Source organism: Peromyscus leucopus, chromosome 14, assembly GCF_004664715.2.
Source record: "Peromyscus leucopus breed LL Stock chromosome 14, UCI_PerLeu_2.1, whole genome shotgun sequence".
Lineage (NCBI taxonomy): Eukaryota > Metazoa > Chordata > Mammalia > Rodentia > Cricetidae > Peromyscus > Peromyscus leucopus.
In genome coordinates this window covers 60199087-60214923 of record NC_051075.1, presented here as the reverse complement: position 1 = coordinate 60214923, position 15837 = coordinate 60199087, and the positions used below count along the sequence as shown (strand labels likewise).

Sequence of the window (15837 nt, the reverse complement as noted above, 5' to 3'; positions counted from 1 at the left end):
CACTTAAGTTGCATGTTGTCCAGGAGTTTCACAGTAATAAGTTAAAATATTGCTTGTAGATTAAACAGGTAATTTAGACACACTCTTTCCTGATAATTATGAACTCCATGGACACAAGTGCCACTGATATTTCTTTAGGGAATATTACACATAAATGAAAGAAAAGCTTTAACTGTACCACCCTTCAAACAACAAAACATTACCAGAATTGAACATTTATAATTGAAAATTTGGGCTATGGGCTATATAACCTATATACATTATCAATACATCAGCCTTGTGGTTCTGTATCTATAACATTGCCCCTACATTTGTGTCCTGACTGAGATGTGATAGCAGAGAGTTAACATGTAAATGGTTATGCTGTATCATAAGTATTTTCCATCTACAAATTGGCTTAGTAGTTACAGTAGTCCTGCAAATGGAAAACATCAGCTCATTGAATTTAGAAAGTCTTATAACCAGTGTGGGACTTCTGATACCATGACCCCGACCATGCATAAAGTATATCATCTCAAAACTATTCAGATCACAGTGGTAGAGGATAATTTGTGTGTCTTTGTCCTAACAAATGCTGAGACTGGTGAAGTTCTTTATGTGGATTTTCTAACAATGATAGTCACTTATTTAATCTCTAACCTTCCAAAATGTAAAAAGCTGTATTTTCATTTCTTGACACTATAAAATGGTTTTTCCAACATACACTGCTAATAGTGAGATAATAAAATGTATATTAACATAAATGTTCTTTCTATTTGCACATATGGATCAAACTTTCTGCAGGCTCATTTTCACATTCCAGCTGACTCCACTTGTCATTGGAAACAACCCATTGACAGAATGTGGAATGTCTGTTTCTTTGTGTGGACAGATGGAAGGCCCCATCCAGACAACTGTGCAAACACTGAAGAGCAACATAAAATAAACTCTTAACACTATACATTAACACCGAAAGCAGTATATTTTGTGAAGTGATGACTGAAAAGGAAGTTCAATAGCTGGGCAATTTATGTATTTGGGGAGAACAATCATGAAATGGTATACATGGGGAGCTTTTCTCTATGGTTTTGGTTATCAATAGTTAGGTGATAGGTAGAATGAGATGCTAGGGATTTTTTGAGGGAAGAAGAATAGATAGTACTGTGACCTGGTCCTGGCCACATTTGAAATAATACTAAGAATGAAAAAAATAGGCAATATCTCAACAACAACAAAAGTAAAGACTGATTTGTACAGAGTGAGAACAAGGCATAGTCGATAGACACATAGCAGCTTCTGGAATCCACAATAGAGGGAAGAGAATGGATACAGTTCATTCAAAATGGGTAATAACAGCAAAATGGAAATACTGAACAAGTTCCTTTTACTTTATCATGCCACAAATTCAACATAGTCCATTAAACCCAAGCATTTATAACTAATACCATATAGAAGAAAATAAAACACAGAATTATAGCACATGACATGAAATAAAGGTTTCTCCCCCTCCCCCACCTCTCATTGCATTGCACTCTGTTGAAAGGCATTATCAACTTTCCCAATATTCAGAGTGTTAGTAACAAACACAGACAGGTAGTAAAGTGTCTTTTAACATGAACATTCACTAACAAATTTGTTGAAAATGGAGCCATGTGTAGGGATGCCATAAATAATTGTGGGAAATGTAGAGATAACTTTCAATGGTTGTCACCATTCCATTTATGGCACCCTGAATAAAATTCACACTTTCTTTATATATGATGACTGTTTATTGTCAATGACTCATCTAATGTCCCTAGCTCTATTTAATAATATATTAATATCTCACTGGTCCTTGGTTAGACCATATAGCACATTAACATGAGATGAGGCAGTTTCATATAATGTTAAAAATGTAGAACATCAAGGAAAAATAATGTGTCCTTCAGCCTTGTGTCTTCTATAGAATTCAGCACAGAGTGTCACCATGAATGGTCATCACTATTTCAGCTAGATATATATCATCTGTAGTAGATGACATGATGACATCTGAAGAACCACTAACGTTTTAATTCCTGAACTTTGTTAATGCTACTTCACTTAGAAAAATGAGATTATTGTGAGTTACTTTAGTAAACCTAATTTCAGGGAAGAAATGAAGGATTGGACCTTACAAGAGACAAGAAAGGAATAAGAAAAACAGGAAAAATAATGTGAATATAGAGGCAGGTATAGGAGAGATGTGGCTACAAGTCACCAAAGCTAAGCAACAGTGGGAGCCATCACAGAGGAAAAAGACAAAAAGGATTCTGAATGAGCCATGGAGCCATGGAGGACATGTAGCTATGATTTTGCCTGTGTCTTATACTTCTGGCCTCTAGATTCATACTCACTAGTACACAAATGATTTTGAAGCTCTTGAGTATAAAAAATATTTTGTTATAGGAAACTGTTTGTTTTTATAGTACAATATCACTAGAAACATCCCTTTCTTCCTTAATTTGTTTTTTTTTTAAAAAAAGCAAAATAATCAATAAAACAGAAGATGGCTTTACATTTTGTGAAAGGTCTTTTTTCTTGCTTTCTACCCTTGCAAAGATCAACAATACAATATTTGATGATCTTATACAACCCTATGGTTGAATCTTACTGGCACACTCTTACAGAAAATATTTTCAGATCTACATTAATTCAAATGTTACCTCAAATTCAGATCTCTACACTTGATCTTAGCCAAAAGGCTGAGAAGCAATCAAAGTCAGATCTCTAATCCACATTAACTTTCTGTTTCAATCCATTCTATGATACAATCTATGGGGAGTTAGAAAATAATATTTTCAAGGGAATACATATACCCACTGACAGAAAGGCCAATTTACTTAAAAGGTATTATAGTAAAAATATACATGTATTATTATTGATAAATTGGGAGTGTTTCAAACTACTTTTGTGCATGAGAATAAATAGCTTTAGGCACACTAATCATCCTTATTGAGTACTTATGTACTCTACATTCACACTTGAAATTTGTCAAGACTAAATAAATCAAGGCATGCCTATATAGGTTAGTTTCCATCTTACCTCTAGATTCAGTCTCCATCCTTCTCCACTTCTTTTAACTAAGAGGTTGGCTTCTGCACATTGCATAATTCTTGTATTTCTGCTCTCAATCACACCTTGAGACTCTGTACAGGGTCCTATCAATGAAGAAGAATCATGCACAGATGTAATTACTTTCCTACAAAACAAAAACCAAAATGTTTTAGTTATTCTTCTATGGACTTACTTAAAATTTAAAACTAAACCAGATATTGATTTCTTTGCACACTACAAAATACTTTTTTTTTTTTATATATTTGACAGTTTCATAGTGAATTTTAGTTACTCAACCCCTAGTACCTCTTTCAAGTCCTTTCCTCTCTCACTGGAATCTTTCTTCTAGGCAAGCCCCCACCTGCTGTGGATGATTGATTGATAAATAAAATACTGATTGGCCAGTAGCAAGACAGGAAGTATAGACGGGACAAGGAAAGATGAGAATTCTGGGAAGTGGAAGGCTGAGGCAGGGAGACGCTGCCAGCTGCCTGGAGGAGAAGCATGATGTAAGATACCGGTAAGCCACGAGCTACATGGCAAAGTATAGATTTATAGAAATGGGTTAATTTAAGATATAAGAACAGAGAGCAAAAAGCCTGCCATGGCCATACAGCTTGTAAGTAATATAAGTCTCTGTGTGTTTACTTGGAAGACATGAGTGAAAGAGATTTGTCCCGACTGCCCACAGGCTGGTACACAGGAAAACTTCAGCTACACACACCTCATACTTTCATGTCTTCTTTTTGTGTATGGCCAGCTGAATTTAATGATTTTGTCATCCAAACATAGGTAAGAGGTTGTATACTGAAGCAAAGGCAAATCACAAATAGTCACACCACTGATGAAAATGTCAGTCCTTCTCCAAAACCCCATTAATTAAAAAAAACCAGACCAGGATTTAAAAAGAGATCAAACACAGGGTTACATAAGAGTGGTGAGAGGGAGAAATTACATTTTAATTAAAAATTAAATTAATTTTAAAAATAAAAATATTCATTAAAATACAAGATAGATTTAACTGACAATAATCACTCAATAAACAGATATTATTGTTTCTTCTGTAGTTACAAGGCTAAAAACATCTATTATGTTTAGGAAACTTAAGCAGTGAAAAGAAACAGCAAACCATACACAAAGAAGAGAGTGAAAATTATTAATCAAAGCAATAACCGTGAATGTACCAAATTTCATTAGTAGATAAACTGTAACAAAATAAAACCCAAGGATATACTATTTTCAGTTAATGGACCAAATAGTGCATAAACTAAAATAAGATCATCACAAATGTGTCAAAGAAGCAAGGATATTAGGAAAACCAACATAATATTAAAAGTATGACAAGCAAAAACCATTAAATGAGATCATTTCCTCTCACACAAATATTACCCCAAAATGTGAACATTTTTCTATAAAAATGGCAAATTATTATTATGTAATAAGTATTAAAATACAGTATACAATCTACAATAAAAATGTGTGATTAGTCAATTTAATATATTAAGCTGAAGCTGGGAAAATCACTCAGAGTAAAAGCATACTTACAATGCATGTTTGAGGAACTGAGTCTGAATTGACAGAACCTATACAAAAACTGGATGTTAGAGTAACAATATCTTTGTGTTCTTACAGGGAGATGGTAGGTAGGGAAAGAACACTGGGAAGCTCATGAGACAGCTAGCCTGGCATGCTCAGCATAAAAATAGCAGAGTCCATGTCCCAAACAATTTGGAAGATAAGAAACAACACCTAAGATTTATCCTCAGGCTTTCAAATATGTGCTATGAACACACCATCCACACCAAATGCACAGACATACACATGCACATACATATATGTACCCATACACACATAAATGAATTTAATTATTAATAAAATTCCCAACACTACATTACCAATAAAAATGTTTAATTTTATATTAAAATGGTATTCTCCTGAATTAATGATGATCCTTCTGGACTAATAAAACAGTTTATTTTAAGCTGACAGTTGATATATAACATCCATGATCTTTTGAACAGTGACTTTCAAAGCATAAAGAATTAATTTTGCAAATGGCTTTAAAAATATTGTATTCTAGTTAGTGGAACATGTTACTCAAAAGTTCATAACACTGAAAATAGTCCAAATGTCCAGCGATATCTGATTGTAACAGTATGTTCCATGTTTATGTAGTATGTAGCATGTTTTTGAAATTATTCAAATTTTCTACATGCATAAATCATGATGTTATAATAATTGGAGAACAGTCATATGAAGTTAGTATTTGACCAATATTTTTGGGTTTTAATATTGTATTGGAGAGAGGTGACATTTTCCAAGTTCACATGCAAATAACAATTATTAAACATCCAGTAATCTGACTCCAGTGCCCAGTTTAATCTCTGTTATGTAGTATAGTATTGAATTGAAAGCTATTCAATTATTAAGAGTAATTTGTACTCATGAAAAAACATGCCCTGCAGACATTTTTCATTTAACATAAGAAAATATCTATATTATTATTACATGAAATAGAATTCTGCTTTTTGGGATAGAAATGCAAAAACCAAGAATCTAGTGATATAAAAAGGTCTTTCTTTAAAGAATAAATTCTGTATATTTTCTCTATATGATGTGTATTTACCAATACTTCCTAAATAAAACTACATTTATAATAACATATACTAGCAAATTATTAATATTTTGTAATATATGGTGCCTGTTTGATTATGTTTTTATCATTATATTACATACTGGAAATCTCCCAGAACTGCCTATGTTTTATATATTTTGCATGTTTATAGCAAATATTTACAGATTTTTTGATGATGTTCTTCATAACACGAAACAGTTCTGAACATATTTCAGAACACAATGATGACAATAAGTCTAAATATATATCTCATCCTAACCAGAACAGAATATACAATTAGATGAAAATATAGATATCAGAGTACAGTGCATGAATGTTTGAAATTTTTTTAGCTTGAAACAAAATATGTTAAGGCACAATAATATATAATAAAGGTAATTTTAGAAATTGAAAATTAAAATATCAAAGTGGGAGCACAAGAAGAAAAAAATAGATTTGGAGTCACTAACCCCCAATATCTCAATGAATGCTCAATCATACACAAGAACACATGCAGAACTATGTTCATAGCATTATTCATAATAGCCAGAACCTGGAACCAAACATGCCCCTCAACTGAAGAATGAATAAAGAAAATGTGGCACATATGCACAATGGAGTACTGCTCAGCAGTAAAAAACAATGACATCGTGAATTTGCAGGCAATTGGATGGAACTAGAAAATATCATCCTGAGTGAGGTAACCCATACTCAGAAAGACAAACATGGTATGTACTCACTCATAAGTGGATATTAGATGTAAAGCAAAGGATAACCAGACTACAATCCACAGCCTCAGAGAAACTAGCTAACAAGGAGGACCTAAGAGGGATGCATGGATTGCCCTGGGGAGGGGAAATAGAGGAGATCTCCATGAGTAAACTGCAGATGAGAAGGGCAATGTAAGGTTGGGGATGGGGGATAAGAACATGAGGGAATGAGATGGTCGAGCAGGGATAGAGTGGGGGAGCAATGAGCGACATTTCATTGATTATTTTTAGGCCAGTAGTATTTGCTTTTACCCTAGATCTCTGGGCTATCAAGTCTCTGGTTCTCAATTAACAAAACAGTGTTGAGTGTGGGTTACTTTTCTTGGAGTGGGCCATGGGTTTTCTCCACATGTTGGTTGGCTACTCCTTTGTGCCCTAGCATATCTTGTAGGTAGAACAAATTATAAGACAAAGATTTTGTAGCTAAATTAATGTCCACATTTCTCTCTCTTTAGTCTGAAGAGTACCTTCCCATACCAAAGAGACAAGATCATAGGGATGAGGGCACCATGTAGGTACCAGCTTGACTTATCTATGAGTTGTGTGCATGTCACCCTCTAATGGGGCCCTCTGTCAGCTTACAGAGAGCAAACTTTTTACTTGGCAACAGGCTGGGTTGTTTAAGGATTTTCATTGGGGCCTTCTTGGCCAACAACTTAATGAATGCAAGTTAGTTCTGCCACTAGAAGCCTCACCTGGCAACAAGAGGAGGCCATATGGAGCTCGGTTGTGGGATATTTGATCACACCTTTAGAAAATGTGTCACTGTTTTACCTTGCCAGCCTAGCCACCTTCTGGTTGGTTTAATAAAGAGCTGAAAGGCCAATAGCTAGGGAGGAGATGATAGGTGTGACTTCTGGGCAGAGACAGGAACTCTGGGAAGGATCTGAGAGGCAAAGATTTCACCAGTAAGAAGTGGAGCAGGTTGGACTTACAGTATGGAGGAGAAGTAACAAGCCACATGGCAGAATGTAGATTAATATAAATGAATTAATTTAAGTTATAAGAGCTAATTGAGAACAAGCCTAAGCTAAGTCCAAGCTTTTATACTTAATAAGAAGTCTTCATGCCATTATTTGAGAGCTGGAAGTCCAAAGAAAGTCTCACTACAAGGCTCCATAACTCGTATTACCAGGAATCTTCATTAGTATCATCTTTATACATTACAGGAAGTTTTTACTACACTAGTTTTCCATGCCACTCCACCAAATGCTTCCCGATTCCAGTGATGTCTCCCCCAACACTCTCGCTTACCCATTCCCCACAACCTGATATTGCCCACCCCAATTCCCATCAGCTCCCAATCTGCCCTTAAAATTTATTCAATTCCCTATATCCTCCCCACTCCTCGTCTTTCCCTAACTTCTCTGGGTCTACCATTTATAGGTTGGTTATGACTTTTTTAATGGCTACTATCCCCTGTGCCGGTTTGAATGAAAATGGCCTCCATTGGCTCATAGCAAGTGTCACTCTTAGGAGGTGTGACCTTGTTGGAGGAAGTATGTCACTGGGGGCAGGCTTTGAGGTTTTAGGTGCTCAAGCAAGGCCCAGAGTCACTCTTTTCCTGCTACCTGCTAATCCAGATGTAGAACTTTCAACTACCTCAGCTACATGAAGTACTTTCTCCTTGCATGCTGCCATGCATCCCACTATGAGGAGAGTGAACTAAACCTCTGAACATGTAAGCAAGCTCTAATTAAATGTTTTCCTTTATAACAGTTGCTGTGGTCATAGTGTCTCTTCACCACAATAGAACATTGACTAAGATATGTCCTTATAAGTAAAGACACACCGTATTTATTTTTATGGGTTTGGTTTACCTCATTTAGGATGTTTTTTCCTACTTCTATCTATATGTCTGAAAATATGATGTCATTTTTAAAGAGCTGATTAATAATCCATTTTGTATATGTACCATGTTTTCTTTATCCATTCTTATGTGGGGAAATCTACGTTGTTTTCAGCTTCTGGCTATTATGAATAAAGTCTCAATGAACATGGTTGAGTACGTACCCTTGTGGGAAGATGGATTGTCCTCTGGTTATATGCCCAAGACAGTAGAGTTGTGTCTTGAGGTAGATTTATTCTAAACTTTCTGAGGACACATCATGTTGATTTCCAAAGTGACTGTGCAAGTTTTCACTCCACAAAGAGTAGAGGAGTGTTCTTGCTCCACACCCTTGCCAGCATAAGCTATTGCTTGTGTCATTTATCTTATTCATTATGACAGGTATAAGATAGAATCTGAAATACTTTTGACTTGAATTTCCCTGATTGCTAAGGATGTTGAACATTTCTTTAAGTGTTTCTTAGCAATTCGATATTCCTCTGTTGAGAACTCTCTCTCTCTCTCTCTCTCTCTCTCTCTCTCTCTCTCTCTCTCTATCTATCTCTATCTCTCGCCCTCTCCCTCTCCCTTCCCCTCCCTCTCTCTCTCCCTCTCCCTCCCTCTCTCTCTCCCCATCTCTCTGTCTCTCTGTCTCTGTCTCTGTCTCTGTCTCTCTCTCTCTCTCTGTGTATGTGTGTATACTGTTTTTAATGCATTATTTGGCTCTTTGATATCTAATTTCCTGAGTTTATTAAACACTTTGAATATTAATCCTCTATCAGATACAAGGATGGTAAAATCATTTCCCATTCTGTAGGATGCTATTTTTTTCTTATTTATGGTTTCCTTTGCCTTATAGAAGCTTTTCAGTTTCATGAGGTTCCATTAATTAATTGTTGATTTTAGCACCCAAACTACCAATGTTCTGTTCAGAAGTCATCTCCTGTGCCAATGCATTCAAGGCCATTACCCACTTCCTCTTCTATCAAGTTCAGTGAATCTGACTTTATGTTGATATCTTTGACCCATTTGGAGTTGAATTTGTACATGATTATAAGAATGAATCTATTTGCATTTTTCTGCTTGCAGATATCCAGCATGACTAGAACCATTTTTTGATAATGCTCTTTTCCACTGGTTTCTTTATCAAAGTTCAGTATTCATATGTTTGTGGATTTATGTCTAGGTCTTCAATTAAATTCTATTGATAGCATGTCTGTTTTTATCCCAATATTATATAGTTTGTATTACTAAAGCTCTACTGCAATAGTTAGGGTCTGGGACAAGGCAACAAGTCTTGGAGGGGGTTAAAAGAGAATGGTCTGTGGGATCCACAGGAGATTGGGCAGTGAGTGGGAGAAGACTATAGCTGGTGTTCTGTTCCAGCTCTAGGGACTGTGTGTGTGTGTGTGTGTGTGTGTGTGTGTGTGTGTGTGTGTGTGTGAAATTCTTAAAGAATTTTTAAATAAATTATGAAAATGAACTACATATTCTTTCTATAAGAAAATATAAAATAGAAGAGAACAATCTGACTGAATTTAAATGGGAGAAGAAGAATTACCCCAAAATACTTCAGAATTAACTTTTCTTCAGGAAAACCATGTCAACTCTTCAAGTTAATTGTACGATGTCAGACTTTATTTTTATCATTTGATTAGTACACAGCGCAGTGGGTCTTAAGGCATCTTCACTCATGTCAGGGTATCTTGATATCAAGCTATAAAGACTTCAGCCTTTGATCTTTCAACCAAGTCTCTTATTTCTCCTTTCCTTTCCTTTGTTTACTTTGTAATAATAAAGTTCCAGAATTAGAGAAAGCGAAACAAAATTATTCTGGAGAACGTTATAAGACACCAATGTTTTTCCTTGCCTTCCCAGTATAAATGATTTCTGTACAATAAGCATAAGAAACTTATTATTGACTGAACATTTTAGAAAACAATAAATATATCAAATAAAAAAGTGGTAGTAAATATAAGCCTTAAAATAGACAGTAGAAAATTGAAATTTACATTGAACTCAATGGCTTGGTCAATATTAAGCCATGATATGTGACTATAAAATGGAAACTAATTTAAAGATACAGTTAATAGAATTGTGCATATGTTTCAATGTTCATGGGTAATATTAAGGCTTCCTATTGTAAGTGAGATACATTGATATGTCTCTCATTCCATATGTATTACTGCACCTCAGCTCTCAGCCTAGAGTTTGTTACCTTGGTTAGGACTGAAGAATACATGGACTAGTCTGCCATTCTCTGCTTAAAACCTAAGATATGCCTCAGTGTTTTTGTTTGTTTGTTCATTTGTTTGCTTGCTTGCTTGTTTTTGTTTTTGTTTTATTGTTATTGTTGTTTTTCTGGATACATATTAGTCCATCATCATGATTCCCAAATACTTAGAATACAATCTTGACTATATTAATTACCTATCTCTTCTCCTGACTCATTTCAAGTCCTGACCTTCCTTGATAGATAAACAGAACACCAATGCCCCCATAAAAAGTCTAATTCTCCTGTCACCAGAGATAGCCAAACACCCTAACTGTCATGCTAGAAATCTCAGCCAATGACAGTTGGAGGCAGATACAGAGATCTACGGCCAGGCCCCAGTTGAAGCTCCTGGAGTCTAATTGACCAGAAAGAGGAGGAATTGTATGAGTGAGAATTGTTGAGACCAAGATTGGAAAAAGCACAGGGAAAAATAGCCAAACTAGTGGAAACGCATGAACTATGAACCAATAGCTGAGGAGCCCCCAACTGGATCCAGCCCTCCGGATAATTGAGACAGTTGATCAGCTTAACTGTTTGGGAGGCCCTCAGGCAGTGGGACCAGGACCTGTCCTTAGTGCTTAAGCTGGCTCTTTAGAAACTGGGGCCTGTGCAGGGACACTTTGCTCAGCCTGGGAGGAGGTTACGGGAACTGCCTGGACTGAAACTACCAGGTTGAGCTAAATCCTTAGGGTAGTCTTTGCCCTGGAGAAGATGGAAATGGGGGGTGTGCTGGGGGGAAGGGGGAGGGAGGGCAGGAGGAAGGAGGACAGGAATCCGTGGCTGATATGCAATATTAAATCAAATTATAAAAAAGTCTAATTAATTCTCCAGCTTCTGCTTTTGCAAATACAGCATCTGCTCATTCTCCTTTCATCATATAAAGTTTCTATGTTGATTTCTGTTTAGCCCTATTTACAGATTTCTCTAATATTAACATGCTTAAAATATATTTGCATCTCTTAGTTTCTCAAAGAATAGACACAGTGTTCTGTGCCCATATTTTTGCTATCCTGTCCAGGGCTTGAATGATAATACTAATAGCTGTTTAATGGTTTTAAATAATAACTCATATGGACATTTTGCCAAAACAATATTTAAATAAATCATATGATTATGCAAAATGTGTATAGTCATCCATAAGTTGCTTGGAAGTGAAAATATTATTTTTATTAATTTCATATTAAAGAAAATTTTCAAACACTGTATCCATAAGCTAGCATTGATATCTTCAGCAATGTGACTCAGAGTCTGAGGAAATCTTAGAGGAAGCATGTGACCTTGTGCATCCTTGCTCACACATTCATAGGTAAGCAATCTGGATTACATATGAAATTAAATCTGTAAGATGATATGATTTTCCATCTTAGGTTTTTGTTGCTGTTGTGTTTCATGTGTAGTAAAAGAAATCACTCCCAACGTGTAAAAACAACAGTAAAATCATACTGTTATGGGAATGCTAGGATAACCGTGACTTCCTATTTTGTAATCTCTGAATGTGCTTATTCCTATTAAGTCTTCACAGTTGGTGATAAGTGTATTACTGGTGCCTACACTATAACCATACTCTTTCACTTGAGTGTTAGGCTAATTTTAATTAGGGAACATTTAGCATGTATGCATTTATTCATTGGTCATTAAGAGCATGGTTCTGAGTTGTTGAGTTTCCCAGTAAAATATTGTCATGGCTGACTAGCATTATGACTCTCTCATTAACTTATTTGGATTTATTTAGAATCCTTCTTATGCATTGCATCACCTGTACACCACTATTTTCACTATTTAGTGTCATTTATTTTTTATTAATATGCATCATAACAGAATACCCATGTATGAATTGATATAATGCTATGTTTCCTACATATTTATTGGTCTTCCAAAGTTCAACAATATAGTTTTACTGTGATGCTGAGTGAACAGTCACTATATTCCTTCTAATATTTTGTAGTATTCTATTGTCAATACATTCATCACACATGAATTCTTGGGTGATAAATTTTCTAGGTTACCTCTAACATTTGGCTTGAGAAAAGACAGTGTCATGCATACCTTTGTATTGATATACATTGATCTAAGCATTTCTCTAGGACAACTTTGAAGGAGGGTCTTGCAGAACAGAGAACATATGTACAAGCACACATATGTTGATTTTTAACTAGGAACTGCCAGGTAGCTCTTCAGGAGATCTATGTCAGTCAGTCTATTTTCACATGAATAGTAAAAGTTTCTGTATGCTCAGTGTGTCTCCATAGAAATACTCAGCATCTTATACTTCCTAGTCTTTTTCCAGCTCTTATATAAGGGTGAAATGTTGTTCAAGCTTTTGAAAATTTCCTTCAAAAAAATAAACATTTATTCATGGTTAACCGACAACACAGATTCCTAAGTTTTGATAGGCTAAATTGGGCTGCTGTAACAAAATGTCTCACACTGAGTATACTGTAACTGATGAAAGATTGTTTCTCCAAGTTCCTGTGCCTTAGAAATAATACTTCTTTGCTTCACAGAAAGACAAAGCAGCTTCCCTGTTGTATTGGGAGAAGTCCCTCTAGCAAGGGATGTTCCATCATGACTTAACCACTTATTAAATTGTCACCTGTTAATATTGTGCCATTGGTTAAATTTCAAAGAATGAGGTTTGATCCATTCAGACTATGAAACTGGCCTTTTAGCTTTTCCTACCTGTAATTAACTATTTTGAGTTTCTTGGTCAACTTTCTATTTGAATGTTTGTCTATTTCTTTTTGGCAAACTAACATGTTTCAAATTTTGTTAATGAATGATCTTAAATATTCCAGATTTCAAGTTTGATTGTATAAGCACACATTGATTGATTGATTGATGATTGATTGATTTTTCTTCATGAGAAAAATATTTTAAATGGGATATATAATGAGTTTATCAAGTTAACTTATTATTGTACTTTTAACTTAAAAGCTATTTTGTGTCTTTATATGCCATTTATAGCATATTTGACATTTGTAAGCTCATAGATATAGACTTTAGTTTATTTCCTCATGAATTCAACTGTTTTCCTAATGCTAATTTCTAAGTTAATGTGCCTTACCCTTTTGTAGTGTCACCTGAACTGTGGAGTATTACTACTTCAAAAATGGAACTCTTCCATACTATCTTACTTCAGTTGCTTATTCAATTCTTACAAGACAAGCACATTGTTTTTGCTAATGTGATTGAGCATGTATTTAAACATAAATATTAACCTTTGTTCCTTTTCATAGTTCTCCATCCATTTACACAAAATGGTCTGCTGCAAATGACCCTGTTCACAACAGCTACATCAGGGTACCAGTAAAGGCACATATCCAGCCAGGATTCCACTCTAGTCTTCCACATCTTCAACTATAAAGCTTTCCCTATTCTCTGACTGTCTTCAGCCTCTGACAAAATGAATAAGAAGATGGTTGATTACTTCCCTGGACATCAAGCGTGCAAACAATATCTTTACCTCCTCTTATTGTGCTGAAATTTTATTTTTCCAGCTATGTAAAATTTGTATATTAACTTACAGAAAACAAATATTTTAAAGAGTTGTTTTACCTAAAAACATGAAATAAATCTCAATTCATTTCCAAGCATTTTTATTTTAAACTGTATTTTAATTTCAGTTTATTCCAAGTATTTTTATGGAAAACTTAGTTTAAAATGGTTTTGTTGATATTTAATCTTTCCTTGGTTACTATTTTCTTCATTATTCAGAGTTTAAAAAATATTTTTCTTAATTATTTGAGAATTTAAAACAATGTATTTTGATTATATTCACCTCCACACTTCCTCGAAACTTCAATTTTTATTTAATATTTTTATTTTATAATTAACTTAATTTCACATGGATTCCCCCATCTTCCCTCCCCCCACCCCATCCCTGCCCTTCCCCCCAATCCACTCCCCATCGCCCCCTCCTCCAAGGCGAGGTCTCCCCTAGGGAATCAGCCCAGCCTGGTAGACTCAGCCAAGGCAGTTCTAGTCTCCTCCTCCCTACACCAAGGCTGAGCAAAGTATCCCAGCATAGGCCCTTCAAATTTTTAACTACACTTTTCTACTTAGTCTATTATTTTCCTATAGGAAAGTTCTACTGTTCAATTTTTGATCATCTGTTTCTCTTCTGTGATAGCTGATGACCATTCAGTGCTGTATTTTCAGTTCTGTAAATTAACAACATTTTTCTGTTTTCACTTAGCAATGGTTTGTTTGCAACTTTTCAAGTTGTTCATTATATATGCACACTGATATGAAAATTTAGGATGCTGTAAAATTGCAGCCTCCACATTTATTCCTATGTAATAATTAAAGTTACTATCATAACACAGTTAAATGTTCTCTTAATACAAACAATGGCCTGAGTTATTGAGAACTTGAAAGAAAGAGCTTATCATGCTAAGGTAACGTAGGGTAAAGGGAAGTGTTCTCCTTCAAACTATACTCTCATGTATCATCCTTAAATTGTAGCTACCATGTGTTGTTCCCTTAAAGGGAATAACAGCTTCCTTGTTAAGAATTTAATTCTTTAAAATTCCTTTACATTTGTTAACCCTCTTTCTTCACTTTCTCCACTATGGTTGTTTGATCCAATTTATTAGCAAAACCTACTGTTCATAAGAAAATATATAAGTGAAGATCACATGAAATTTGGGCAGAATTGCATATGAAGGCTGAAGGAGTGGATACAGACCCAGATGTGGGGCTAAAGACCTTCCAGATGTGGGGCTAAAGACCTTCCAAACCCTTGGATTTATGAGGTAGTACTCTCTCACATAGGTACAATTGGCCTCATGAAGATGATAGCAGTTGTGCTCAAAGCACTGTGCCTTACAACACAACTCACAGCATAACTATATTAATGGATATCCTTGTAGTCAGTAAATACCTACAACTTTTTTGTTAGTCAAACAAAATGAAATCTAGGGCTATATTTCCAGTATATTTGGCAAATTAATTTCCTTTAACATAGCATTGAGGGCATGGTGTTTTTGTTTCCATAATTATAGTTTGTAAATCTATGCATTTATAATTCATAAGGTGTCTCTACATTTTTCTTAATTTTCTTGATAACATACAGTGTGAAGTTTCATAATAATTACTTACTAGAAGACTGTCAGTTCCCCTTCTTGAAATACAGGACAAGTATTATTAGAAGTTGATATTGAGTTGACTTACTCAAAAGCTATCTCAGTTTGTCAAAAACTACGACATATTTGCCTATAGATTTCCTTCTATTTTTCAACATAAATAATATCTCATTGTTTTAAGATATTCTTTTCTTAATTCAAAGTATCCTATATCA

At 35.0% G+C, this 15837-nt stretch overlaps 1 pseudogene; it reads right to left on the bottom strand.

The window, feature by feature from the left end:
• Positions 1 to 2592: 2592 nt before the first annotated feature.
• Positions 2593 to 2711, bottom strand: LOC114699099 (annotated as a pseudogene).
• Positions 2712 to 15837: the final 13126 nt, after the last annotated feature.